Genomic DNA, 27,140 nt, shown 5'->3' with positions numbered 1-27,140 from the left:
ATCCAAGAGCAGCAGCTCCACAATAGCCTCTCGCCCTTACAGTCAGCTGGCTGGAGTGCTGGGACTTGTCTCTGCAGCTGATTATTATTATTATTATTGTTATTATTATTATTAACGACAACAATGATAATAACAGCAGCATCATTAATATTTACTACCCACTAACTCTCCCTGTTGTGAGAATATTGCATATAAGTGAACAAATGAGTAAGTTTAGGCAGGGCAATTCACAACACTGAAATTTATAGCCTATAAATACAACAGGAAAGGCAGGAATCACACAGGACACCTCACTTGCTCCCTTAGATTGCAGCAGATTATTTGCCTGCAGCTTTCCTGGGCTCTCTATTCCCCCATTTCCTTAAATATTTGCTCAATACCCTCCTGTTGTGAAAGGGCAGCCCTTCAAGGTGTAGTCAGTTCCAGGGGTCTTCTGACAGTAAGGGTATAACTGACCTGAGGTATTTCTAACTCTAAACACCAAAGAGAAAATAAGCAACACTGAGAAAGTGGATCTGCTATCACAAGAGCACATCTGCAATTACAAGGGATGCTAGAAACCCTGCATTTGCCTGTCTGGTTATGACATTTTAATTTGAGCCTTTCCTCTGTTTCAGAATGCACATTTGCCACCTATTCTCTAAAACTATATGTATTTATTTCTTAGGGTTTTGAGGATGGATGCAGTACCCTGAAATAGATTGCTGTGAATGACTGAAATGTCCCTTAATTACTGTATTGGTCCTCCCACATGTGCTGTAATCTACATGCTCATTTAATTTCCAAGGTACAACAATATGGCCTGTATCTCTTGTTTGCAGGAACAATAAATACTGTCATAATGGGTTTCCTTTAAAAGTTTGAATTTATGGGGGGAAATAACAGCAGAATCAGGCTAGCCTGCAAACAAAATAGTGACTTTGTACTCCCTGTTCAGTTTTCATTCTTCCATGCAACATATTTCTGCATCTCTTATTAATGAAGGTTTCCTGCTGCAGTGTGCCTTATGTGAGGTAGAATGTATTTAATTTGATATGTAGTTATTATTATCAACGCAACTAAGCTTAGTGTAACAGTTTTCCTTATCTCCAAGGTAAAACATTTCTCAGGTGGAATGTGCAGCTCTTTAAATGTCTTGCGTGAGAATTGCTATTGATTTGAAGGGGGTTTCGTTTGAGTGCATTGTGTTATTACTAATGATTAATCAGCATGTGCTGCAACATGCCCCCTGCCCAAATGGCAGCAAATTCTTAAAATTGAGATTCAAATGAAAACAGTTACCAGGTTTGGGTGGGGTTGCTTTTTTGGTTTGAGTTGGTTTGTTTTTTAACTAATACACAGATAGCAGCTGCAGAGAAACATCTCCTGTAACATATTAAATGTTTACGTGTGCACGAGCAGAAAAAACAGTGCTTCAATTTTTGCCAATATTGGCTGAGTTTTTCAAGCCCATTGCTGCAATCCTAGAAGATTCAGCTCAAATGTATCTGCTTTATGGGTGAAGCAGCTTTTCTAGAAAGCTATTTAATACTGCAGAATGATTTCAAGACAGACAGCAGTTTTGCTGTGAGCATTAACATCACAAATGCACACACATAAAGATACAAATTACTGTGTGCTTTTCTCTTTCATTAATGACCAGGTTTGTTCTAGCAAAATGTAGGTCATTTCGTTCCTTCTTTCTTCTCTAACTGTCAAGTTCACACGCAGCCGTTTTCTCAAGCCATCTCCTCTGTGGCCATTTGTATTTTGCTCCAGTCCCCAGATCTTCAGCTGCAAGAATATTAACCCTGCCTATCAAGTGCAAGGGAGAACGGTGTATTTCCTACTTGAGAATTAATTTAAAAGCATCCATTTTTGACAACATAAATAGCCCTGCTTAATATTGAGTAGCAAATACTGACAGTTACTTACAAAAGGGAGAAAAAAAAAAATGCAGAGTGATTCTCTGTGCAGACAAGCCTGGCACTTACACATGAGCTCATCTTAAATATCAACACCGGCACTCCTGACAATCCTTGGAAACACACTCTGGCAATAAAAACCTCAGGGTGCTAGTGTTCACTCTAAGAATATATTTCTCCAAAAGCATATGTATGTACATTAGAGGCAGCTAAACCTTGCAAAATGCCTATCACACCCACTATTTCTATTAAAACAAACACATCGCCCACTACTATGTCTAGTTGCTTTTTATTCCACCTGGCACAAGAGAATAAGGCACAGTTACATGTGGCAGAGCCAGATTTTTTCCTTTTCCTCCCCCAATCAAAACAAATTTCCAAAGACAAAAGGGAAGCTTCTAGTGCTTGGTATTCACCCTTCACCACCCATGTATCACACATAATTAGCAAGTTAAACCTACAAATTAGATGTCGTAATTTGGTAATTACACCACAATCTGGTACTTTTTAACCTCTTTTTGCCCAAACGAGAACATTCCACATTATCTTTTGCTATCACAAAACACAGTCCTCTTTGCTGATTTTTCATTCTCAAGTGAAAAGTTAGAGGAAAGTTGAAAGTAAGTTTGAAGTTTTTGCTGTTATTGTTCTGCTTCACTTAATGTCTTCAGCTGAGACTCTAGTCAAAAGCTACATACAACATGCCCATAAAATACAGTCAGCACACATTCTACCTCAGTCTGCATGCAGTAAGATGTAAATGCTTTTTGTAAACTCTTTTTAAAATACAAAATGCAAAGAGGCTTTGCTTACAGAGGATAGTGGCTATAAATGTCTAGAAGAAACCCACTCCTTTTATTCTACTGGTGAAACATCCAGATTCTTTCTGTGCTGTGACACCAGAGTTATATTTACTCACAGCTGTGAAAACGGAGCTCTAAAATATTTGCTCGTGTTAAGCATGTAGGGAATGACTCTTAAAAAATACCTCCAGCCCCTCAAAGGAGCTTCCTAGAATAAGCAGCCAGTTCAGTGAGTTCTTCAGACAAAAAATGTGCAAAGCTATTATGGGCATGCTCCAGAGTTGCAGGAAAAGCACAGCAGCACAAACAGCAGCAGACAAGAAGCCCCATTTGGAGAATCTCTCGTTTTCCCTGACTTTGTAATCAGCCCTTTGTGAGCAAAGCTTGAGCCTCTCCAATTCCTAATCAGTGAGCGCGATGGAGAAGTGGATGCTAGATGTGTTTTTCTTTTTTGTGCCTTTCAAAATCACCCCTATGTTGGAATGCTTATTTAGGGGAAAGGAAAGGAGGATTCTGCCCAACGCTGTAATGTGAAGGTGGGACGTGGGGAGCAGGAGAAAGTCTTAAAAATTATGTGCAAATGCCCAGTAATGCAGGTAGACACAGGGTGCCGAACACTCCTGATCTTTAGCTTATTTCCCGCTGCATTTGCTATCAACATTATTATTTGTCGGCTGTGGCTCTGCCTGGGGAAGGTGCTCAAGCAGGCACCTAATTTTAAACACATGAGAATTCCCAAAGGGATTAACAGGGCAAAGAAATATTTGGCGGCATTGCTCGCCCTCCCAGACCGCAAATGTTGATTCTCACCGCATCCTGCAGAGCTTCCCATTGGGATAGTCTATTTAAAGAAAGGTTTGAAAACGAAATAATTGCCTTCTCATTTTGTTCCGCCACCATGCCTCTTCTCACAGCACCAGGCTCTGAGTATCTCTCCGTTCCTGTTGCTGGTATGCGGTTTGGACAGTCCTTTATGGGAAAGAAGTAGTGCAACGGAGCTCTTTTTAAATACTGGAGTAATGAGTAAATATTAACTAACCAGGGCAAGGCATTTCAAATCGCTCTGGATCTACCAATATAATCAACAATCCAATTAATATTTTTGCCTACTTTTTCAAGTATGCTAACTGGAAAAAGTGACTGAGAGACTTTGCTGGTTTTACTTAACGGTGCTATAGAAAAATGCTCACTCATTCCTTTGATGAAATCTCTAATGGCACAAGTAAATCAAGGTCAGTTTTTGCAAATCATGACATAAAACCTGATAAATAACTGACAGCACTTTCTTTGCAACACTTTAAATGAACGATTTCCCAAAACGTCAGGAACCACAGTAGGAATCAAAAAAAAAGTCAAATGATAAAGGAAGCTTTTGCCTGATTAAATTGCTTGAGAAAATGTGCATGAAAGGTGAAAAAAAAAAAGCTTTAAGGAAACATTCCACTATTTTGCAGTGGACTTTTTAGTTCCAGGTTAATGAAAATGTGCTGCTGAAAGTTATTGGGTTTTTCCTTATACACTTCAGTCTGATATCTTAACATAGCTTTTAATGCCAAGTGTTGACTTTATGAAGGAGATTTTGGAAAACAGAAAGGAAACACAGCCATAAATAATACTACTGCATTTAGCACAGCTCTGGTTTTCCCTTTCAAAGCACTGTTTTTTTAATTTACAGTATTACCCAAAGCCACAGCAAATGGCATTAGCTGGCATGCCTAAATACAAACCCAGATAATATTTACTATTTATTTTAAAATGGTTGTTGTCAGTCCCCTGTTAACAAGGAGGAAGAGAAATATCCAGCCTGAACTCTGTGTGGAAATTAAAACGAATACAGAAGAGAAGCTGTCATTTTTGATTTAAGGATTACAGGAGCCTGAGCTACCTGCTGGGGAGTCCACGATAATGAGAGAGGAGAGACTTTCAATAATATTTCAAAAGCTTCTGAGTGACTGAATAAACTTGCCTGAAACTCAATGTGTCCAAGGAGCCACCTGCTTTTGAAAAGTTTCCCCTCTATCAACTCCCCTTTCCAGCAACAGCATTTTCCCAAGTGCTTTGCTATAGTGCAGACAGCTGCAGAAGGATAAAGAAAAATTAAATATTTGGCCAAGAATATGCTGTAAAATTCAGTCCTCCTGCAAACATATTGCAAAACTAATCACCTTCCCTTTAGCTAAATAGCTGCAGCCTCGTTGCTATGAATGTCCCTCTCCCTTCCTGTGGCTTCCTTGCCCTGCAGCTTCCTAAAACTACCCAGGTCTCAGCTCCTGACAGTTTCCAGCATTTCTCCTTTGGTGACCTGCTTCAGCATCAGCTTCAAATGTGTCTCCCAGATTTGCCTCCCCCAGGCTTTCCTCTGAAGATGGCTGCATGGCATGGGGAAACAGGCAGGACAGCCCATGGAAATGATTATCCAGCCACGCTCACGTCTGCCTGGGTTTGTGGGACAATCTCAGCCTGGTTTTTTAAATTCCCAGAAAGCATGTGTAGAAAGTCTAAGAACTACTAAGAGGCGCATAGATATAATCACTCCCCGTTTTAGATCCATCAGTACTGAAATACCTTAGCAGGTATTTCCACTAATTTCACAGGATTTTGCCATGAGAGTGGTTTTTTTTCTCTGCTATGCCCTTTTCATGTACATCTCTTCTCCAGGCCTGTTGTGGAGCTTTCTCACCTCTGCAAACACTTGCTCTGTAAAGCATACAACCTAGGTGAAGCCAGAAGGTGTGTTTTCATGGTATGCAGGATCCCCATCATTTCACTCTGGGCAAAGATCCATATGCTGGTGGGAACTGCAGCACCCTACGGACATTTCCAGCACTTAATCTGTGTGCTACCACAGAGCAGGGGTAGCTCTGAAGCAACAAGGATTTTCCCTACCTGCAATTAAGGGCAGCAAGATGGAAGCATTAACATCATGAATAAAAGAAAACCAGGAGGTTTCAGCAGGTGCCAAAACTAACCTGATTTATTATTCACCCCACCATTTCAGTATTTCCTATGGATTTTCAATCATTTCAGCTTCAGAGGGAAAAGAGGGGATTGAATGACCCACAAACCATCTGCACCTCCCAGAATCCAAAAGAAAAACTGTAAGTTTTATTTGCATTTTATTTCTTCATAGCTGGAGCAAGTGAAGGTAGGAGCTCAGGAAGTTAAAGGAGGGAAACAGGACCTCCACTGTGTTCCAGCAGAGAGCAAGGCTTCTGTGTATCAAACCTTCAACAAATGCTCCCATACCTGAGTAAAACTTTGTTTTTCTCACCAGAAATCACAGGTGATCTGATCTCAGTGCCTTTGAGCAATCCTGCCACACTCCCTAGCCAGTGGGGAGGTGGGAGTGAAGGGACTCCCATCTCTCATGACTAAAACATGAGGCACTGCCAAACCACTGGCAGAGTTACCCACCAGAGACCTCGCATAACGCTGCATTTTACTGGTGTGGGAAGTAGCTTTTGTGGAGGCCATGATTGCGTGCAAACCTTCACTTACAGCAACACAGGGCAGCTCAGCCAATGTTCATACAAGTGTAAACTTACAGCAAAAGGCAGGAGTCGCCGGAGACGTTACAGTGCTCAAGCCAGTCAGCATGACGAGCGGCCTCATCTTTTATTGAAGTCCTCTCCTCAGAGGAGAGCTAAAAATTCACTCAACGCCACCGGGAAAGTGTCTGTTTTGGCTGCAGAGAATGGTTCCTGATCACGGAAAGATAAAAACATCAAAATAAGCTAATAGGGATATGCCTTGAAATTTGGTCCCAGCGGATGGGGGGGCAGGTTTCCTGGGGACGCATTAAGCACGGCTCAGGGCATTGCAGCACGCAGGCGCATTGGAGCCGAGCGGGGCTGAGGCAGGCAGGGAGGAGATGCTCCAGAAAGGATATCCAGCAAGGGAAAAAAAAGAAAAAAAGAAGAAGAAAAAAAACCCCCTCCTCTCTGATCCCCTAGCCAAGGGGCAGAGTGCTGTTGCGAAGTAGGACTGAAGCATGGCCAGGGATGAGGGATGGGTATCAGCCCCTATAAGGAGCCTGGACCAGCTCCTTCCTGAGACCTCCCCAGTCTCACTGGTACCCCCTACTCTCACATAGTTACTCTGTTAACATTTATGAACCTGTTCATGTACATTTTAACATTGGATTTTATCCTTCTTCACTTTCTTCTTTTCTTCCTCAGTTGAGAGGTTGACATCTAATGAATTTGAGTCTTTAGGAAAAGAGAGTTTACGCATGTGCAGTGATGGTGTATTGAGCCTACTTTCCAGTTTCTACCAGTTTGTCCTTTCTGTTACGGGCTTCCTGCAAGTTTTCTGCAAACTGGTGTTGAGAGGAAAGAAACACCTTATCACTGTTTCTACTGAGGGAAAGCTGTCAAAAGTGCTCACCCCTACTTAGACATGACAAAATCCACTTAAGAGTGGGCTGGACTTCACCAGGCTCCACTAGTTCTGGGCTAATGCAACTTGGTTTTCCAAACCTGGTGCTTATTTCCCCAGTTCTACCATTTTTAAGCACGCAACTTGGTCTCCAACACTAGGTTTCTTAGTGTAGTAGTACAACATGGTGTAGCAAATGATGGTGCCTGATGTTAACACAGGCAAGCAAGGAGATCAACTTCCTCACCAGAGGAACTTCCTGTCTAAGTAGATACAATCCAATTAACATCTGTGCTACAGTGGTTAAAATTAAAAGGGGGGGAAAAGAGTAAGATCAGACTTCTAAACCATAGGTGAATAACCTGCTAGCATGGGCTAAGACTCAGGCAGAGACTCTGCAGAGGTCTTTCCGTCCCACACAATCCTACACAACAGATTTATCTTCTTTTTCGTCTCTAATCCTGCCAGCCACTAATGGTTTGAACAGTGCAGTGCTTTCTTTTCAAGCCGATCTAACTTATGAGCAGACTTCTTGATTATATTCATCCAACAGACCTATTCTAAAAGATCATTTAATAAAGTACCCTGCCAGAACCAGGTACAAGAGGTTAAGAAAACATACATTAAAGCAGCGTGGCTTTCTTAACTCAGTACTAGCTGCGCATCAGCCCAAGCTCTGCCTAGCACTTACTGAGTGTTGCAGCAGTTAATTATTGCAATGTGAAAAATCATGCAACAGTATGATGATACTTTAAGTTGATATCTATGAACACACAGAAGACTTGGATCATATAGCCCTAAAGCAGACCTTAGTGAGTGAATCCGCCCACTATCCACTCAATGGTACTCATTTTCAAAAGTAAATTGACTGTAATTCTTTGTGCCTGTCAATCTACTTGATTTTATTGGACTCTGCTGGATTTTGAAAGAGAAAAACCCCATCTCCTTGCAATGCCTATGCTTGCTTTTATGGCCTCCTCACAGTGAGCTATGAAATGAAATGTTTCCAAGCTTTTATTCCACTGATTATCCTTTTTCTCTACTAATTAGCCATGTAAAAACAGACTGAAAACACTGAGACTGGCAACATCACCTATATTACCGCCTTTGTCTTCCCCTAACATTGCTGCATTCACCAACAGCGGGATTTAAAGGACAGCATTTTATGTTTGTAATTGTGCCTTATTAGGGCTGCACATCCTCCCGCCTTCTTTTTATTATCACAAAAAGATGCACTACACTGAACTAACTGCCACGTCCAGTAATGTTCTCTCTTACAGACACCTGCCATGATGATTCCATGGCTTCTCTGTCTGCTTTCTGATCCTCAGGTGGAAAGTGCTCTCTATGTCATTATGATTATTTTCCTGGCTTCTAAAGCAGTGCAACTTGGCGCAGCCTTTATGAAGCCTGCTGAGCTCTGCCAGCTTACACCAGCTGAGGACCTGGACCAGATTATATTTACAGGTCCTATGAAAGCCAACTACGAACAATGAAAGAGAAGTATAAACAGAGCTGTTTCTCGCCTCAGCCATAAAGCAGTACTTTCAATCCTGAAAATACATCACCATGAGGTTCTTTAAAAAAAAAAAAGGCGAAAAAAAAGAAAAAAAAGAAAGTATTTCAAATTATTTAAATTGCCTTCTGATTTATTCACACTAAGTCATATTTTCAAGGCTTTTCTCAGAGGATCCAGGCAAAAGTCTGCGTTATGGTCATGAAAGCTGGGTTTCTGCAGGATTTTGAAGTTGCCAAGTAGCTCAACTTACAAGAAGATCTTGAGAGTCTGCAGGGTTGACACCAACAACACAGAAGAGGAAACACCACCAACACAGCCTGCTAGCCAAGAGTCCAGTGGTGAGAAACCCTGACAAAATGTGCAGTGCTCAAAGGCTTGCAAACCCAGCCTGAGCCAGCCGCAAGGACCCAGCTCCTTCGGGGTACTGTTGGATGATGATATTTGCTATTTCCTTAGCATGGGGCTCTGTTTATTTTAGAAGAATAACTTCTGCAGAAATCTCCATCACAGAGAATGAAAGTTTTAAAGTACTGCTGACACCTCCTGGAAAACTTTGAAAAATCTCCTAGATCACTTGAAACTAAAATGATGCCTCTGTCACACTTTTGCCCGTTCTTCTAAATCTTGCTGAAGGACATTTTGTAGGTACAGCAGCCAAGGTTAAAAAAAGCATACAACTAAGAGAAAAATTATTATTACTACAGTTAGCAATTTGTTTCAAATCTTGTTCTTCCACGCTACATTCTCCATGTTTCCTTTAGACAAGAAGAAAGTTAATTAAAAATTATTTTTTCCATGCTTGTCAAACTCTCCTCTGCCAAGCCAGCATTTTTCAGGACTCCTTCCAGACGCTGGGCATCCGGCTGCTGAGCGCAGGGGCAAAGGAAAGCAGAAGAAAATGGGCTGAGGCTACGCCAAGCATGACCTAAGGCCCCCTTTGTATCTGTTTGGGGGGTTTTATGCGTATATACATATATATATATACACACACATACATATACACACACACACATTTTGGAGGGGGGGGGTGTCTCCCTTCTGTCTTATCTTCAGAAATACATGCTGCTCAGTCCGTTACAAAGCACTGTCTCAAGCACAGCTGAGAATAATCCATTTTGAGACATGCAAAGGTGCTCAGTGAACAAACAGGAGTCATCCAAGTCCCCGATATATCTAAGCTTACATTTTTTGCCAGCCTTTGCCAGTTCTCTCAGGTTTTTAACACAATATTGATAGGACCACGTATTAAAAAATACATAAGGCGTGCCCCCAAATCTACTCCCCAGATCCAAGAGTAAAACTGCAAGCATTTCACTGAAAGCATAACATGCTGGTTTTCTCATTCATTTTCTCATTTCAGATAATTTCTTTCCCATTTTCAAGCTTATGTCTGTAGCTGCATGTACAGGAAACATCAGGTTACATGTCAAGTTGAGACTTATCTTGAAGAAACATGCGCATTTTGGGGACAAGGTTTGTCAGAAGCACCAACTAATAAGGAGACATTTGAAGAAATTAGGAGAATAAAAAAGCAGCTATTGTACTGATGGATTGATCTGACTTGAAATGCCCAGCTTTTTTTGAGAAGGTCAAACTAAAGCTAAAAAAAATTTTAAAATTAAATTTAAATTAAAAATTAAAGAGCCTCCTGCTGAATAGGTGTGTGCTGGCTTGTACCCCTGGCTCAGCCCACCAGGGAAAATACTGCCCCACTTTCCTTTCTATTTCCTTCACCATCAAATCAACTCCTCAGTTTCCCTCTCGTCCTCTTAGCTCTTGGCTGCTGCTGAGCCTCCCAATGCTCAGTTCACCTCCTGAGGAGAGAAAATGTTAGCTGGAATTCCCAGAACAGAGAACGAAGCATGAGAAATGTGACCCTGGCTCATTTCATAGCCTTTTAGTCCAGGCATGAATGACTCCTCAAGAAGCAGAAGGATCAAGCCCATGTACTGATGCATTCGTCATGTAACCAGAAGCTCTGCTAAATGGATACATTTTTAATTTCTGTTTTGCTGATTTTATTTCTTTCACTTCACAAAAAATGTTCTTATCCTTCTCTGTGAGTGCATACACATTATTTATTTATCACCCTATGAATATCAATTTGATTCTTGTCCATAATTACACTCTGCTGCTCTATATCAAATACACCCTGTCCCATCGCTTTGAGTATCTGTCACCACCCTGCTAGGGTTGTGTTGGCAACAGTCGTGCAAAAAGGATGCTCCTTTTTGGGCACCCTTTGGGCCCAGGGCTGCCACTCCAGCTCCTACCATAGCTGGATTTTCCCTCCCAAGCTCCCAGCACATCCTCCCCTCCTGATTTTCAAATACATGCAGAGCGAAGTATTTCAAGAAGGATTTGCACTGAAAGTTTCATAGAATCATAGAATAGCGTGGGTTGTAAGGAACCTTCAAAAGTTACCTAGTCCAACCCCCCTGCAATGAGCAGGGACATCTTCAACTAGACCAGGGTGCTCAGAACCACATCCAGCCTGGCGCTGAATGTCTCCAGGTATGGCGCATCCACCACCTCTCTGAGCAGCCCGTTCCCGTATTTTACCACCCTTCTTTCCAGCAATCACAAATGGGAGAAGCCTGCACCCATGTCTGAAACTGTAGGGGATAGTATTTGTTTCATCCAGAAAACAACAGCATCAGGCAACTGATTAAACACTGATATGGGAGGCCTGACAGCAGAATTGGTAGTCTTGCCCAAATAAATACTTAATCAGAGGGATTAGTTGGTTCCGTTAATGGGGAAAAGTTTGAGGGGGAGCTCATTTGTGCAACTCAACTTTTTTAGAGAAGGAAAAAGAAAACCAAGAAAAAAGAGAAAGGAAGAACTGTTTTTGTGCCAGCGCATTTGCAGCAGCAGAAGAGACCCAAGTGGGGAATGTGGTTTTGCTTTTTTTGGGTGTTTTGTGGGGCTGCATGCTGATCCTATTTGATTAACATTGCCAGCCAAAGAAAAGGGCTGTAATAGCTCTTTGTGTGGGTGCTTGCCACATCAGAAAAGAACCTGTTCATTCTCTCCTCATCAGTGTTGATTTACAAGCTCTTGCCCGCATGTTCTCCCTCAAAAGGAAAAGCACAGAATAAATGGTTTTGGCAGAGTTTGTGCTCAACATTTTGTGGCTTGTGCTTTGACATATGATCAGAGTGGGTAAGCAGAAAAAGCAAAGCAGCAGCACCTGTTTATTGTGAGCAAGCTGTCCTCTCCACTTCAGCTTTTCTATTTATGTCCCAGTGTACAACATGGCAACCCACATGGATTAGAAATTAAACTGTAAATGAGCCTTTTCCATTTCCTGCCTAAGTAAGGATTAGCATATTTTAAAACGTGCTCAGGGCTTTTGCACTTTCTGTAATGAAACCTGTTCAAACAGATAGTTGATATGCAGCCACTAAATAAACATCTGACTAGAAGAACAATGATGTTCTCTCTTTGAAAAATAAAAAATAAAATAAAATATTCTCCTGCTCTCCATAAATATTTCCAACCATTGACACTTTCCATTGCAGTGGACAGTCTCCATAACAAAGTTGGGGCAGGTAGAAAAGCAGACCAAACACCTAAGCCCACGTAAGAAATACTGAAATCCTTCAAGAGCACAGCAGAGGGGAAGAGGGTCCAAGCAGCACCTCCCACCCTTTTATCCCACTGAAAAAAAGATTTGCACTCCATTCTGTGGCATGGAAGAAAAGTCCCCATGTCTTCTTGCCAGAGGCACCTTTGTACCGAACAGGCATGTCTGTGAAGAGAAACGCAAGCCAAGGATCCTCGCGTTGGGTTTTGTCACTATTATGTTCCAGGTTGGATTAACCTTCTTCAACCAAACAACTTTTGCAGCACCCCCCAGCCTGCCAGACCCCAGTGGCACCCCTGCAAATGTCTTCTACACACAAGCTCACCCAAACAATGCAACGGCAATTACCCAAATAATGCTTCATACCCAGTAACTCAGGTTGAGCCTAATGAGTTTGTGAGTGCATGAACAAACATCATTTATCGCATGGGGAACGGGGCACTTGCTAGGCCACCATGTCCTATGCTTGGCCCAACTCCAATAGTTAATTAATCTGTCATCTTTTGTTACATCGCTACAAGGCATGTAAATATATTCCAAGTCCCACATCTAATGAAACAATGTCACCGCCCCGACAGAAGCCTTGGTGGTTTGGTCCTGATGGTCTCTAAATATCCATTTCAGTTCAAAGGCACTTCAGCCTACAATTAAAATGGGACGGCCAGCCAAGATTGCTAGTTTGAATACTGCAATGCAGTTTTTGTTCTTCAGGTTTTTTAGGTGATGATGCAGAGAAACAGATGAATTACCATCTGACTGTAGTTTAGAGTAGAAACATTACGCACTTAGTTCAAAAGTAAGTAGCTATAACAGATCCCTTAAAAAATGAAATAACCTCAAAATTAAAACCAGGCACCTCTTCAGTCCCTAATAGCAGATGCAGAGTATGAACCTTCCTGGGAATGTCTTAATTTCCCCTGTAGGCTGAACCCACATGTACCATGGCCAGCAAGTAAGGCAAGGGATTTTTGGAGAAGGGAAAACAGTGACTTTGTGTGGAAGCGGCAGCACAGATCATGAATTTGCACATGTCAGCTTGGTTAGAGACAGCACACACCAGCTGACAGCCATGGCAGGTGAAAAAGCACATATTGCCTTTCAAAATGCAAAGAAAGGCTTAATGTAATTTGTGGGGAGGTTTTTTGTTTTTCAGCAGAAAGCATCTGCCATTCAGTCACCAGTGCTAATGGCCCTAGCTGCTGTGGTTATGTCATTTAAATATGTAGCTGTGCTACCTTCATCCCCAATCTAATGGTGTGGGAACCAAAAGACTGGGGTTTGGATGTACTTGCTGCTGTTTCAAACTCTTCACCTTAAGCTAGGCAGGTAGAAACTCATCCCTTTGAAAAATAATATGTGAAAGGACAAGTTTCTTGTTGGAGACAGAAATCTGAAGAGAAAGCCCTGACAAATTCAGTCAGAGTACTGCAAGTTGGGCGATATCAAGTCCCACATGCCCCAAAAAACTTTGGTATGCTAATGGGGCACTGAACATACCTAAAATACAGTTAGACATTCATGTTGTGTATAAACAGCTTTGGAATACTTTTATGAACAGTGATTTCATTTCTTCTTTCAGGAAAGAAAACATCTCTAAGGTATCTCTTTTGGGTACATGAAAGGAGGACACATTTTCCACTCAGACAATATGATCCTGTCCTTCACACCAACCATGTACCTGGAAAGTTTGCCCTTCAGCAGCACTTGTTACTTCACTCTGAAATATCTTTCTCTCAGTCGTTCCTATGCACAATAAATGGTGCATACTCTTCATCGAGCAAAGCACATGTATGACTGAGGAGTGAATTACCATTTGTGGTGGTGAAGCAACTACAGGACCACACTTTCATACACCACTGACCAAGCAGCCAGCTGGAAATCCACTGGCATGAAGAGAAGCTGAGCTACAGGAAACCCAGTTGTGGTGCTTTAGGGATTTGTGCAGCACAAGCCTCGACCAAAAGCCCATAAGGAGCCATCACACTCTCCTGTGGCATGAAAAAGCACTTTTCAAGCTCACCTTTGCACCAAGTATTTCCTTGTCAATGCTTGGACTCTTTTTCCCCTCAAAAAAAAAAAAACAAAACTATTTCAAAGTTAACTGTAAATTGCATCTTAAAACACATGACAGGTTCACTGCTAGGACTGGCATCAAAATCATGTTATTGAATAGGAATATTTTCTATATTTCTGTTTTATTATAAGCCCAAGCAGTTACTGGGCTTATAACATTCAGGACAAAATAAGTACCTGCCATCAGCGTGTAGCAATGATGCTTTTTCCCTTATTTCCTGCTGCAGCCAAAATCCTGGAAAATTAACATTTTGTTTTTAACCCATGGTCAAGTGTATGTTTAAAGAAGGAGATAATATTTTATTTCATACTTCTAATCAGCTTTCAACTTGCCTCTCTGGAGGACCTAATGTAGGCACCTATAGGATTTAGTTGATATCAGCAGCAGCCCAGACAGGGTTAATCCAAGATGCAGAAGTTAAAACTTGGCTTGCTGACAGATCACACAAAGGCCATTTGGTATGTCACGCTTTCAATGGTTACTTAAAGGAAATTACATATAATTAATTTGCAATAGATATCTTCCTTTATGCTAATTAAATGTCTGAACACTTTAATATAAGACTTTTTTTTAAATTGACACAGTATTTTTTTTGGAAGTCAGCAATACCATGTTTATTACTTACGTAAATTCTCTTAATTATACCCTAACTAGGTTAACTTCTTTATTGCATTTCAATCCTTCTAAGAGTCAGTAGCTCTTTAATTAAGTTGAGAGAGTAAGAGGTGTCTTGTTAATTGTAAATTAAATAGGTTTAAATAGACAATAGATGGCAAATGGTAGATTTAAGTGCTATCAAGGAGTCACTGGAAGGCTTCAGCATAGCATCTGCCTCTGCCTTGCTGTGTTGGCAAAAAGGAAACCATTCAAACCCCTCCTACCTTTGCTTCTGAGAGATTCCAGGTAACTAGTGGCCAATCAGCCTTCAAACAGCTTCTCAATGAAAATTTTAAGAAAGAATAAAAAGAAAAAAATCCCTCCTATCAATCCAGAACTGTGACAATGCTATGAGCAGTGCGAGCAGCCCCACTAAAAGGGAGGCTCAACTTTGAACAGTAATTCATTACATTTTTCTGCAGGAGATTTGCAGGTAGCCATAGAGCAGACTGCTGTGGTTCATATGGCACTTGCACCAGATCGTGGGCAAGTTCACCTCTTTGGGCACAACTTACTTCCTATGCCTTATAAAGATGTCAGGATGCTCTGAATTAAAGACATGTTGAAAGATGCACATTCTTACATGCTTATATGATATTTTTGGCATTAGCTCTGAGACCAATAAATCAGATACATTTACATACCTAGAAATAAATTACTGTTAAAAGCCATTACTGCTAATGATTACCACTAATGTCCCAATGTTGCCACAAAGATGAGCATGACTATTATTCTGCACTAGGGCAAAGTGTATACTGTCTGTGTGCTTTTTCTTCCAAATTAGAAGTCAAATTGATCATCTCTGCCATTAGGAGTTATGGCTCATGGAATTTTATCATTCCTATAATGTGCTGTGAAAATGCAATAAGGGAATAAAACAGAATGACAACTTACAGTAATTCCTTATGAAACGCAACAATATTGAATGTGTCTAGAGTGTATTGGTAAACAGATCTATTGTAACAACCAGTGGATATTATGATCGCACTAGTGTTAATCTTCTTGAGACCAATTTTCCTCCTGGTACATTGGGGAAGCAGGATGCACAAATCCCATTAACGTAAATGGGAAGTGAGGGCAGACCTGTGACCAGCGTAAATCAGTGTACCTTCTCAAAGTCACCAGACCTACAGCAACATATACAGGGCTCATACACACCCCTTGGCATCTTTTCCTCCACTTCATGTCTCAGCATGAGGGGTAGTACTGGTGTGAATTGGAAACTTTTACTGAACGGCATTAAAATTAATGAATACATACATTAATATGTCACAGTTTAAGATACTCCTAAATGTGTTCACTTGATTTAAAGAAACACTCTGCTGGAGAGGGATAAATAAGCTTAGGATAAATAATCCTATTTTTGCATATCTAGATAAAAACAAACCCATACTTCAAGAAAGCAGAGAGAACATACACAGTCATGCCTGTGAAGGGCTATATACCCTCTCAAGGAAGGCACAGCCAAGCAAATGTAGCTAAGAGAGGACAGACACTGTGCACAGATCTGTTCCTTAGCATTTATAGCACAGGGGATTTTTCATCTTGGGCACCCATGGAGATGTGGGGAGGAAAAGTCAGTGTTTTACATATTATTTTCTAAATAATTGCTGACTTTTCGTAGCTCACCAGCAGCTACTAGTGAACAACTAGCTTGCATCCCCTTGAGCTACTCATTGTAGAGATTTTTCTACTTCATTCCTGGCCTTATAAATTGAAAACAAAAGTTTTCTCTGTAGCATTGCAAGGAAAAGCAACCCAGGGACGACTTATTAACAATCACAGCCACACAAATAAGTGGGCTATTTGCTGTAGCTGACAAACAAGAGCCCAACAACCTGAACACCAAGTCTTAATTCAGCACTGAATGCTTCATATGCCCTTTGGAGGAAAGGAGCTATTCACAGTTCGTAGACAGTTACATAGCATGTAACACAATAAAATTTTCAGGTTGAGAAGTGGCAGTGTCTGGGACCATTGCTAACAAAAGACCCACATGAAATGATGCTGCGCCATCAGCACTAATGAAAATTGAGGCATTTTTCAGAGACTTCTGGAGGGATAATGCTCACACCTGGGAAAAGCAGCTCTGTCAACACTTGTCTCTCTTGTCCAAAGATTCACCAAAATCCAGCCTTTGCCCTTCCCAAAGGTACTGCAGTGGCTGGCAGTGCCACGACATCAGGACTTAACTACCCTTGCCACGACATCAGGACTTAACTACCCTTTGCGTAGCGGCACTCTGGAGCAGGGTCAGCCATTATGCATCTGTCCCACAGCAGCTCCGGCCTGGACAATGTTTTCTACATCTCCATAAAAAGCAAGATTGCATTTTCTAGGGTTTTTTTCAGCTACAGTGTTTGAGCTTTAATTTGAGGAGGACTGCGAAAAGGAAAAGATGACAGCTCTGTTAGACATGTGATTTTCAAGCTGACAGTTTCCCTTTCATTTTAAGGAGCTGAAAAACATTTCCAGTGTCAGACAGATTGAGTTTTAACAACATGACAAACAGGCCCATTTGTTGATCTCAAGTCCTCACTATCCATCTTCAATTAACATGGTAAAAAGGTGGCTTGCATCCAGTGTCAGACATTTGTATAAGCAGCACATGCCCTCGCAGTTGGAATCAGTGTTTGCCATTGATAGATCGGGAAGGATAATTTATGGTATGACACTGGGCTCTCATAATCGGAAGAAATCAGGTACCTTGTGAAAATATCACTCTCTCTCAAAATCCAAAAGTCCGTCTAAGATTTATAGTGAGGAAAGTAATGATGATATTATACAGACACAGGAAAAAAAATTGTAATGAATAACCATGAAAAAGTGCAGCTGATTTTAGAGCCCCCATAGAGCACCTCAGCAATGCTACTAGCGCAGATGTGCCAACGCCATTTCTGTCCAGGACCTGTTCACGATGGGCAGACATTCTGATTTAATTTCTCTCCTATTTCCTGGTAAAATTAGGATTGGCTAGTCCTAATTTAAAACCTCCTCACAACGTGTTCGTTTTTACATAACAAGAAAAGACAGACAGAAAAAACAAGTACATTTCAGAAGAAAGAAACAAAATAGCTCTAACTGGGAAGATTTCAGGATTAGCACAGTGGAAGCCTGTGCAGAAGTTAACTTAGGTAACTGGTGTGCACACCAGACATGCAAGTATAAATACTAGAACAATGCAATACTATAATCTAGATAGTGAAATTGCGGATCATTTCTTCTGATTTCAGCCATCTAGACATTTGTAATATCAAATGGAACAGTGTTTCTTACTACATCAAGGTGTTTAATGAGATAAGTGTTGTTAGTGGGGGCTGAGCTCCCATAAACATCCAACATTTTAGCTCTACTGCACATTGAAAATGTTTCTCAAGGGAGGATGTTTTCTCATACTTGTGTGACTGCCTGTATAGACCAAAACAACAAGGAGAAAAATTAAGCTATTTTCTTACTGGAAAGATTATTTTGACGTTACTATTGACTCCAATACGATGATGATACCTTAAACGTTATTTAAAGTGCTTGACAGTTAAAACTAAATATGGCCAAATTTTCCCGATAGAGTCAGCAAATTTTGAGGTCTTATTTATTTTAAAAAGACCTGAGGGCTTCTTGAATAATTGGAAAGAATGCAATAGTATAGTAACATCTAGCAGCACAGAAGTGACAAATGCATTCTCTAAATCCAGATTTTCTGGAGAAAATAGTAACTGTTTCTCTCTCTCTAGGCACAGAAAATACAGGAAGGGTTTATAGTTAGAAAAAACTGTCCTCTTTTTATGTACAATAGCGGTGACTTAACAGACATTTTAAAATCAAAAGGAAAATCAAATCCAAATGTGCTTGGCATGTACACTTGCCAACTGTCTTCTACAGCAAATCGAGCCATGTGAATATTCAATATCCCTGTTTTTCTCTGTATGCAGAAAATAAAATTCCAGACCAAAACATTCTGAGCAGAAACCAAGAGATGCTCATTAAAACAGCACTTCCAGTCACCAGTGTCTAATCTGATGGCTGCTCTCTCAAATCGTGTCCCACTCCAACCTAGCACACAGAGCTACCCTGAGGTCCCAGAGGATGACATGCCTCACAGTCAGGGGCTATCCATCTCCTTCCCATACAGCACCAGCACTGCACAAGCTGCTCTTGGTGCTGCAGCTTGGGGCCAGGCCGACCTGAGCAATGCTCTGGCAGAGGAACCAGGTTTTCATAGTGGCACCAATAGCAGCATCCAGCAGCCTTCTCGGGTCAAGTTTACTTAGCTCTACATCACTCTTCTGCAGCAAACAGCTATGACTAGTGGAGTCCAGATAAACCTACTGCACAGTCCTATGTAAACTTGAACATTGCGGCACTCAAGCTTAAATATTATTGTAGGAACATAAAACAGATCAAGGGTCCCTCTGACTCTGCAGCCTGTCTCCAACAGTAGCAAAAACCCAGCAAACTGTAAGAACATGATGCGTATTTCAGAATCTTTTCCCAGGTACTTTCCGATCCTCAATTTTCAGCCAAAGATCAGAACCAGTTAATGTTTCTGCCTATTCAGTAACCCCCAAGCAATCTCTCATCCAAACACTTGGTTTCTTCTGAAAGAAATCCTGAAGAAAATTCAAGGAAGCCAATAGTAAGCAGACAGGCTGAAACAAAGCTTGGCTTCAGCAGAGCTGAGCACAGACTAGTGCTGACTGAGACCTATGTGGATATGTGGCATGGCAAAAACACAAAGTGCAGAAAATGGATAAATGGGAAGTTCGCAGTCTGGGTTCCTCGCAACACTAGAGGTAGGCTCATCTTCAGAATGTGGGGTATTTTTAGACCAAAATGAAACATAAATAAAAATATTAACTCTATTCAAAGCAGCACACTGTCAATATCATCAAAACCAATACAAAAAGCTTGTTCAAGCTACAGGAAATTTAACTTCTATTCATATTTAACTAATAAAGACTTCCAATATCCATACAAGTAAAAGCAAAGGAACATTAGCTCAGCACAATGGAGAAAAGCTCCCTCCAGTGTACCACTGAACCTCTCTCCAACCTCTTCTTCACTATCCTGGCTTGCCATTGCAACAGCTGGTGTAAATAATGCTGTTCTTGCTTTTGTTTCTCCTTTTAACTGAATTTATCCTTCCATCAGAAGTTATTAATAAAAATGCACTAGGAAAAACCTAGTTTCTACTGTATCTTACATATTTAACATAGCTTAGCCAAACACTTCGTCTGAACTGTGTTATCAAGTCATGCTGTAGCACCATATAATAAATTCTTATAAATTGCTTGATTAAAATAAACAACAAACCATATATCACATGGACAGGACAAACTTTTCAAAGTCAGTTTACTGATATACACACGCAATCCCCAATTTCTCTTGTCCCAGTGGTTTGATTTAACATTTAAAGGCACCGATTATCAGCTTGCTCTCATTGAATTTGTTAGTAATCCTCACAGTAGAGTGTTAAGCTAGTTTTGGATAACTCTAAAAATTGAAATAATGAAAAAACAAACAATACCTAGTATTTTCTCTCTGTAGAAGGGAACTTATGTGGTTGGTGGCTTTAACTATCACAAAGTAATTAGTTAAAACTCCTTTTTTTCAAAGATACTACCTTTCAAGAAACTCATGAAAAAATGCTGCGCACAAATTCATGGAATCATAGAATGGTTTGGGTTGGAAAGGACCTTAAGATCGTCTAGTTCCAAACCGCTGCCATGGGCAGGGACTCCTCACAGTAGACCATGTTGCCCAAGGCTCTGTCCAACCTGGCCTTGGAACACTTCCAGGAATGGAGCATTCACAGCTTCCTTGGGCAACCTGTTCCGTAGTCATCACCGATCCTCCTTGTTTAGACGTATGAATTCCCTTCCTCTTACTGCTCCAATTCTCTGCCCTTCACTATTAAAACCAAGCCCTGCGGCTGAGATTTTCTATGCCCATGAGGGTCTCCAGAGCACCAAGAGAGCTGCAAACTGCACACCAACGTATCTCCTCACCCATTACAACTACTGCTAGGTCTGGGCTTGTGCTGAGCCTGCTCCTGTCCTCCTTTTCTTGTGTGGCTGCTAGGTGGGAAAGCAACCTGGCTCATAATTCAGCCGTGCATCTGAAACACCCCAGCAAAGGTGGTTCCCTGCAGGCCCATCCTGCTGGACAACTGTCATGGGAGCTTAAAGAGCAGTTTGGAATGTTCCTGTGTTGGATTCAGTAAAATGCCAGGAGAGCAAGTGGGAGGGAGATGGAGAGGGAGGCTGAACAAGTGCCAAGAAGCAAAGGTGCTTATTATCCTACAAGAGAGGGATATTCATGGCTGGCTTTTGTAACATCACTGGGGTTGAGTCAAGCTGTGTCTTCTTCTTCTGAGATTTACAATCCACAAACCATGAACAGGCCAAGGAGCTCATTGTCCTGAGTGACTACGTTGCCCAGAGTGATTAGGAGGCATGTTGCAAGTTAATGAGGCACAAAGTCCAAACTCAGGGGGAAAAGCCCAGGCGCACATCATGTTACTTTCTGTTATGGCGTAACTTATGGGTGAAGTGCTGGGGTTTTTTTGCATCTCCTTGGTGCTATTTTTCTCATTAAGCACAGATGGCAATAAAAGTCTCTTTCAAACCCTGGAGGTGGAGGGGGAAACTTCCAAGTCCTCTATGAAGCTGACTGCATCACTATGCTAACTTCACTTTGCATTTTCGACAGGAAGATAACAAAAATACATGACACACGAATTTGCTTTCCCTTAAGCAGCAGCTCACAGATGCAATTTTTAATTCAATCTTTTCAAGTTACTTTTTCTCAGTTGTGGCAGGGACGGCTCCTTGCTAGATACAAAGAGGACCCAAACAAAGTAGATCTGTAAGTTCTTTTCTCCTGCTGCTAACACAAAGCTCCCATTTAAGGAGGATAAATGCAACTCCTCCCTTCGCAAGCCATCATCCCCTTTATGTAATTACACAGCTTATTACTGCTTAGCTTCATCTTTAAAGCCTGCCTTTCATCTGGATGAACAGAGACCTAGTGTGATGGTTCATGTGCTGCAGATAGCTGCATGGAAACAAGAATACTAATCATGAACCAAGCAAAGTTTTGGTGAGAAACACTAAGCAGTCAGGATGGATGTGCAGGGTGGGAGACCAGGCAGAGACTGATCAAAAAAAGCCCCCTTGTCCAATTCGGGTGGATAACAGGGGTAGGTAGTTTCACAGGGAACAGTAGACACACGGGAAAGATGTTTTGTCGGAAGTCGATCTCCAGGACATTAAAATAAATAAAGGCACCCTTTAAGAGAGCTTGGGATCCGATTTCTACATTTTCGGATGGGCCACATTTCATACAGCAAGGAGAGTGCATTGGTGGCATCACTGTGCCAAGTCACAGCTCCATAAACAGCAAGGGAAGCTCATTTGTGCACCCTCTGACTGGGTGGCAAGGGCTCCTGTCCCGCCTGCTCACATCCAGCTCAGCATTTTCTATCAGGACACCGATGCTATGGTGAGACTCAATGGCCTTGATTCCCAAGGACAGGGGCACCTGTTTTCCTTGATTTTTGGAAGAGCCTGTGGGTGCTCCCCTCCACAGACCGCAGCCAAAGCAGGGGGCTATCGCAGCACAGGTGTGTTTTGTGTTGCACAGCATGACAGGAGAAAGCAGCACTAAGTCTGTGTGAGCAAGGAGATGCAGAAAGCAGCAGAGATGGGCTGTGTTGAAGCATACAACTGTCTAAAACATGAGAACAAAATGTTTCAATTACATGGCTAACACCAAGCATTTAAATCAGATCCAAGCAGAAAACAAACAAAAAACAAATCAAACAAATTAAGGCGAACTGACCATGCAAAACATGTTTAGTCACAGGACTGCATTTTGTGGTTTTTACACATATCAAAAGACTTTAAGAAAGGTTTAGACTCTTCAGCACAGCACACAGAATAAACATGTACTTGATCAAATATAAAAGGCATCAATGAAATTTCATTAGTAGTACTAAAGCACTTAGAGGAGATTGAGGAACTCAAATTTGGGGCTAAAGCGGTACTTAGGAATGAACTCTTCATTTCATCTCTATCATGAGCAGAAGACGTCACACAGCAGTTCTCCCATCTTGCCATAAAACCTGTATAGACCTGGACTAGTTAGTTTCAAAGTAACAAGTTGTCTCAATTTGAAGACTTGCAGTCCATAAAGATCCACTACATTTTCTGGGAAACTGTTCTGATGATTAATATGTGCCTGTGTTAAAAATAGATAAATTAGTATACTCTGTGTTCAGGACGAACTCTTCTAATTTCAGTTTCCAGCTCCTGGCTCTTGTTATACAGTTCCTGGCAACTAAAAAAACCTTTTAGTATTGGGTCACTTCTCCTCCAGTGAAGTCACTTAAGTAGATCTTAAGTAGATACACACCGATATCATGCTGCCTTTTACCTTCCTTTTACTGGTTTAAATTCCCAGAACTCCCAGAGTCCCTTAGCCAAGGGTATTCATGAAGAGCCCTACTGACTTCCACAAAGAGTAGGACTTCTCAGTAAAAATTACTCGAAACTAGCTATCTTCTTTCTCCACCAGGAGAGATGGCCTGTCTCAAAGTCTTGTTTCTGCTTAATAGATAAGATGTCACTGGAGGATTTGGGAAAAGGATTTTTTGGGAGTACAGTCTGGGCCAAAGTCCTAGGCCACCCTGAGCTATGGGCTGTGGGAGACACAGTTAGGGGAAGGGAAAAAAGAACCCAACAGAGAAAATCAGAAAGTGGCAGTGTAGAGAGGAGATAGAGAGGCATAACTAAATCTAGGAAAGACTGGTTATTTAGCACAAGCAGCCAGGCAGTCTGAACACTGCGTGCCTCAAATGCACAGCTGGTGACTGCTCTAGTGTGTAATGAGGGTCACATGCTTTCATTTCATCTGATGTCTGAAGGTACTATTGCAGAGAACATTATATCAAACCAATACATTTTAGCAAAAAAAGTTGTTTCAACAAATCACTACTTTACAGTGGAAAAATGCCAACATTCAGAAAGGTTTCCCGAACAGCTCTGATTGAAGCATGGTTAGCAAAAGCTTGCTGCTCAAGACTTGAAAATGATAAAAAAAATGTTTGCTGTTACACTTTTTCTCTTCCAACCAAGCTGGCTAAAACATGCCTTTACATATATTAGCACAGAATCCACACTTGTCAGGGCAAAAAAATGTTCTGTTCTTTTTGAGAGAAGGGTGAAGAAAATGCAAAATATAATCCTGAAAGTATTTGTTTCTGAAATAAGGCTGACTCCAGGGTTGTCTCAGAGGCATGGCTGATTAGCTGATAGGGGAGATGCAATGTGGTTTTCCAGTGATCACCACAAAGCTGACGGAGAGTGCTATGCATAGTCCAGGAGAAAAGAAACCAAATACATTAAAAAGCCTGGAGAAATAAGCACTTCTGTGCTTTTCAGTCTGCAGTTGCCTGTCTCAAAGGCTTTAACAAGTGGGCAGTGGTGTCTACAATTGTTGTCAAACATTTTAGGGTGGTGAAGGATGCCATCTATCTAGGTGCCCAAACATGGATTTGAAAGCTTAGTGGTACTCACCTGCTCTTCAGATGTTGGCCATAAAATCCAAATCACATTCTGGTAATCCTATAGAAATTAAAGAAAACAGTAATTTTTAAAAATCACATTGAGCTGATGAGTGACTCTGCCACTAAACCTGACACTTCTGTGCATTATCATCTGTCACAGTCCTCTCTCATCCATACCCTGTGTGCTCTCAGGGTCTCAGCCACACAACATCTTAAGCAAATGTTGTTTCCTATTCGCAGCAAGTATAAACAGCACTACTGCAATTTTTCTGTATTTGCACATACTAATACTGAGGTTTCCTAAAACCTGCAAGGAAATCAGGCACTAGGATCCCCCTAGAAATACTATCCAGTTTGGGAATGTCTTCCCAATCTCTTCTCAAATTCACCTTCTGACACTTTCTTCTCTTTCATACCAATACTGCAATAGGCAAGCCATTAACCAAGACACACTTGAATGTTGCAGCTTCCCAAGCATTAATTTTCTGTAGGATGAATTTTCAAAACCTGTCGCCGTATTAGAAGTCTATTATCATTTTTGGATGTGACTTAACACCACTGGACTTTACTTCCTCACAGAGCAAGTCAGAAAGGCGATATGAGATCATTTAAAGATGCTCACAGGGGCCAAACTCAATTTGCAAAAGCAGGGAAGAAAATTAAGTCACATTAATTTTTCCTGACATATGTTAATTTATGGAGATTTTCAGTCATGAATCTGAAAAGGAAAAGGGATATAGGGATGCAGAATTAAAGTACAAGCTTCACTATAGATAAATCAAGGTGCCAAACTGGAAGTCGTGGTTACTGGGCTCTATTTCCACTTGTGCCCCATGCAGGGTTGCAGGGCCACCTTTGACAAGATACTTTCTGCTCCCATTTCTGAGCACTATCCATAAATGCTTTCTCCCACTACCTCTCCTTAGACTAAAAATCTCTCAGAGCAGCAATCATCTCGGCATGCCTGTAGAGCACCAAGCACAACAGCATCCCGCTCTGTCTAGACAACAGCTAAATGTAATTATAAACAGTGGTAAAAAACCCAACGTGATGTCCTGCAGCTCCTCCCAAAAGCATCAAAAACACAAAGGAAAAGACATAAGGACTGTTTGCAAAAACATAATTTACAGCACAAAGTACTCCTTAAGGGCAGGAAATACATAGAGTTTAGAAGTCTGCACCCCCTTTAAGCCTTACCAATCCCACTGCAAGGACGTATTTGCCCATGTGCGAAACACAGCATGTGGCCAGCTGCAACACAGGGATGGCTTGGAGGCAGGCTGGCTGCTGGCTTTGCCCAGATGTGGAGCAGAACCCACCCACCACAGTGCAAAGACACCTTGGTCTTTGCCGAGAGACATACTGGGTCTTATATCTTACTTTACATCTATTCTTGGCGTGAATTTATGTTCCTCCATCCCCAAAAAGGAAAAGAGCCTCACCTGAGGACTTGCAAATGCTAAAGAGAAAAAAAGTTATCTTCAAGTAGTAGGTGCAGGAGGAGGGATTTGTTTCTAAGCTCAAGGAGTGTAAATCCACTTCCTTGACCTCTTTTGGCTCTATCATCTCCTTTGCTGCTACGAGCTTGGCCTCTACCTTCAGTGCCTTTTTCTTTTTCTTTAACAAATTTCATGAGATCATTAAGCTAATAGAAAGGATTTTTATTAAATCTGGCAACTTATAGTAGTGTCAGAAGAGTGAAAAGTATCAATCTCCTGAGCATGGAAGTGAGGAAGAAGTATGAGTTGGAGACAATTACAAAATGTTAATTTGACAGCAAAGGTGCAATTTTTGAAGGAAAGAACAATATAAGGCAGATAAACAGAAAAAGAAGAAAAAGCGTAGCATAAGCTTGCCAAAGAGAGATCATACAAGACTTTGCTGTTGGCTTTCTCTAAAAAGGTAACTCATTTACTAGATAAAGGACATGCAAGAATGGAGACTATTCAAACTTCAATAAAGCTTTTGTTATAATGTCACGGGAAATACTCAAAATGGAGAAAATGGGGATTATCAGACAGATTGAAAGCAGCTATCAAACCAACTAAGAGGCAACAGATTGCACTGGGGAGGGATGAACTAGTCTGGAAGGTAAAAATTGGTTTGGGGAATAATTTTCTGTATTATTTAAATTAATAACTTCTGCATGACTTCTGGAGCGTAGCGATGTGATTTGCTGATGCTATGATATTGGAATGAACTGCTATCCCATGGAAAAGTTGGCACATTTTGCAGCCAAATTAGCTGGGGGAGGCCTGAGGGCTGGAGCTGAGCAGGGTCCTGGGTCATAAGCTGGGATCAGTGATGAAAAAACTTTCTGTGAGTTCCCTGCTTGAAATGATGGCAGGAAATGTCTTGGGAGGACAGGCTGACCATAAAATGGTTTTGAACCACCTGTGTGAAGGTGCTGTGCAAAAGACAAGCCTGCAGAGATGACAGTGAATGATGGACAGGACTCCCATGGGATGGCCACAGACTAGAAAGCAGAAGAGAGCTCAAGTGCCACCACAGACTCCTGTGGTCAAAACAGAAAAGTTTATGGACTAGGGCTACTTGAATAAGGCTAGTGGCCAGCCTAGAAACTAAAATAACTTGCTGTGTTTTGCAAAACGAAAGCTGAGAGGGCACATAGCCTCTCCTCATCTCTCAGAA

At 41.3% G+C, this 27,140-nt stretch overlaps 1 long non-coding RNA gene across 1 annotated transcript in view; it reads right to left on the bottom strand.

Annotated features, from left to right (window-relative positions):
* Positions 1–27,140, bottom strand: part of LOC115610546 — a 64,405-nt gene that overhangs the window by 18,060 nt on the left and 19,205 nt on the right. The window contains exon 2 of the long non-coding RNA XR_003992275.1: positions 24,499–24,546. This is a non-coding gene — a long non-coding RNA (uncharacterized LOC115610546). The remainder of the gene's footprint in view (positions 1–24,498; positions 24,547–27,140) is intronic.

Source organism: Strigops habroptila, chromosome 7 (genome assembly GCF_004027225.2).
Source record: "Strigops habroptila isolate Jane chromosome 7, bStrHab1.2.pri, whole genome shotgun sequence".
Lineage (NCBI taxonomy): Eukaryota > Metazoa > Chordata > Aves > Psittaciformes > Psittacidae > Strigops > Strigops habroptila.
This window is presented reverse-complemented; position numbering and strand designations above follow the sequence as displayed.